A 3,085-nucleotide genomic window follows, 5' to 3' on the forward strand; every position below is an offset into this window, starting at 1 on the left:
CACACTGAGGCAAAAAAAAACACAGGCAGACTGTGTCCACATTCATGATTGAGTCCACTGCTCGTGTTTTTTCCCCTCTGAATGAGTTTTTCCCCCAACAATTCAGCAGAAGTGATGAGCAGCAACCAGCCAGATGCTTCATGAAACCCGACTCATTATTCTGAATGCTGTTATGTTATCTACAAGCTGTTCTTTATCAGAGAATGGGATGAGAAAACGTTCATATCTAAGCGCCATAGTGACTTTAACAGTGCTGGCAAAATGGGAAGGGAACTGTGTAGTTTATAGCACTACAGTGTGAAGCTATGAGGTTCAGTTACTGAAACAATTCAGATTACAAAATCACTTTAGTGCGTAGTAAATATAAACAGTGTGGAACATATAGTGTAGGAAAAGGGGCTGACATAAGTATTTTTTCTTAATGCTATTAATCTGTTGTATTTTTAAAGTAACTTTGTATTATTTAGGGGCAAAGGTTAACTGTGGATCACACCTCAGCCTTTTATTGTGTATGTACTGTAGTTGTAACTCAGTTTGTATAATGGTGAAACAATTACAAGTCTTGTAAACTCCAATGTCATTGTATTAGGTACACCAAATTAAAGCTAATGCAGTCTACACAGTCCTGCAGTAAATCATCCTCCATGACGGTGAAGATATTCACTTTTTGTTCAGAGAAAGAGGTGTTGTTAACTGTGTGGCCATGTTGGAGGCTGTGGTTTGTGCTGTACTGCATTATGCGTTTGTTATTTTGCTTGGCCTTATCGCTAACAGAGTTGGCAAAATAATATAAACACCAAGAGAGTATTTATTGCTGGACCGCTGTACATTAGAGTAGTAATAAACTGCCAGATGAGAATATGTACCATAACCACCTATCTCACAAGTCTCTGTGAAATGTGGGTGTGTGGTGTTCAGCTGAAAAAGTGTGTTATGATTAAAGCACAGCACCGTTTTTTTTGTTTGTTTGTTTTGCTAGATATACTGAATAAAATATCAATATTATCTACATGCTTGTTAGCAGTTGCAATTAAATTTGTCTGGAAAGTTAAAGTTGAAATGAAGTAACTATTTATTACTGGATGTTAGGAAATGTGATCCATAGGTCAGTGTTGCTTATTTAAATTTGAGCTTTTCGCACCATTTAAGGCAGTTTCAACCTACGAAAAGTCAAATTACTTCCAGGTTTTCGAAGTCGAGGCGAGGTCAAAGTCGACAGGTGCCTTAAAAACAACAGGAAGTAGATTATTGTTTAGGCTGCTTGTCAACAGGGGGCAGTAGCTGCAGCAGTGAGACCCAGCTCATGGAGGTAGGCGACTTCATCAGCACCTGATTGCAGAAATTGGGGTCATAACTCAGTCAAATGTGAACACAACTCTATGACACTTATGTTTTATATTCAGTGTGACATAGACTTTGTGAAGACATTATTAAATTCCAATAAATGTCCATATACACGCCTAAAAATCAGAGAAAATGAACGCTCTTTGTAACTCCAGAACTTGCCTGAAAATCATGTCGTTTGTAAGTTTTCTTCAATATCAGATTAACTGAGAGATCATTTACATTTTATCCGATAGTACATAGCAAACAGAAAACGCTAATGGCTAATTCGGCATATTAATTATGTAAACTGTAACCAAAGGCTGAGTCTTTATGTTAAGTTAGCGGTTAAACATGCTAACGTGTTTAGCTCATAGCTTAATGTTGCCAGTTAATTAGCCACAGGTGATGCTAGCACACCAGCTAACCGGGATGCGTTGTGGTGAGCAGCAATTAAAAGTATTTAGCCTTACTTTAAGCTTATGGGAGTCAATGTTATTTGGTTTAACCCAACTTTAACCCCATGTGCTTAATGGTGATACAGCTAGCGTTAATGGGAGTGATAAACTTTCTAATTTCGCCTTAGTATGTTCTAAACTGCCCCCAACCATAACATGTCATAAATGTTATTACATTACAAGGCAGTAGTTAGGCCTACCCATTCTATTCATATTTAAAAACTACTTATTGTGTCTTGAAGGCCGGCGTTTTTAACAAAACATTTAATTAAATTAATTTATGTGCCATTCTGGCCACAGGTGGCGGTTTTGCTAAACTGTTGTGCTGTTTTTAGGATAGACTGGTTATATCTTTGAGATACTTTTTCCGTCTGTGACATATTTCTTTGGGAAATCAGATTTAAGTCCCAGTTGTTGACATATAGTATGTGCTCTTCCCCTGTTTATATCTTGCAGGTAAAAATGAAGCCACATCAACTTCAAATGTGGAGGTGTTGATGTTGAAGCCAGCTGTTGGCAGAATGAGGACGCATACACTTTTAAAAATATGGTCAGTAAGCTTTTCATTCAGCTGTTAAAGGCGCATTAACTAAGATTTCCCATTTTGTCTGATAAGTCAAATGTCACCTCTTGCACAGGACAAAAAGCAAAAACCAGGGTTAACCTCAGTTTGGCTTTTTGAGATGGAGAGGGTTAAAAGCAACCAAAGGACTCAGATTTGGTTCAGATGTGATGTTCTTCCTTCTGGATGTGTTAGCATCTAAAGCACCAACCACATTGTCAAGTTTGCGGATGACACTGTTAGACCAAGTTCTTCAGTTGAAAGCATGAGTAGAGAAGACAGAAGAGAACTGTATAAAATCAACAGAAAATTTACTCAAAGTCTGGGCACATGTAAGGCAAAGCAGCGCTGGGCTCAGAGCAACAGAACTTCTGCAGGAACTCTGTCCTCAAAGAGCCCCGAACTATTATCTGTGAGCACATTTATCTACTTGGGTGGAGGCCGCCCCGTACAGAGGTTGGGCTTTACACGCATCCTAATACTATTGGCCCTTGGCATGAGCAGGCCAACCTCTGCCCACGCCAGCTTTACTGGAATGTGCTAGAAACTAGGTGTGTGAGTGTTGTCTCATCCCAGCCGCTTCACACTCGGCTGCAAACCACCCCAGTGCACGCTGGAGGTCCTGGTTTGATGGAGCCAACAGGACAACGTCATCTGCAAAAAGCAGAGACGAGATCCTGTGGTCCCCAAACCGGACTCCCTCCGGCCCCTGGCTGCACCTAGAAATTCTGTCCATAAAAAT

The 3,085-nt window shown here is 39.9% G+C and overlaps 1 long non-coding RNA gene across 3 annotated transcripts in view; it reads left to right on the forward strand.

The window, feature by feature from the left end:
- Positions 1-1,097: 1,097 nt before the first annotated feature.
- Positions 1,098-3,085, forward strand: part of LOC109967072 (uncharacterized) — a 12,936-nt gene continuing 10,948 nt past the window's right edge. Inside the window, exons 1-2 of one of the 3 annotated variants that reach the window (XR_002275870.1) lie at positions 1,098-1,309; positions 2,238-2,331. This is a non-coding gene — a long non-coding RNA (uncharacterized LOC109967072). Of the gene's footprint in view, positions 1,310-1,334; positions 1,525-1,634; positions 1,766-2,237; positions 2,332-3,085 lie in introns of those variants that run through there. The other 2 variants (XR_002275873.1, XR_002275871.1) reach the window with 2 other exon arrangements.

Source organism: Monopterus albus, unplaced genomic scaffold (assembly GCF_001952655.1).
Source record: "Monopterus albus unplaced genomic scaffold, M_albus_1.0 scaffold125.1, whole genome shotgun sequence".
NCBI lineage: Eukaryota > Metazoa > Chordata > Actinopteri > Synbranchiformes > Synbranchidae > Monopterus > Monopterus albus.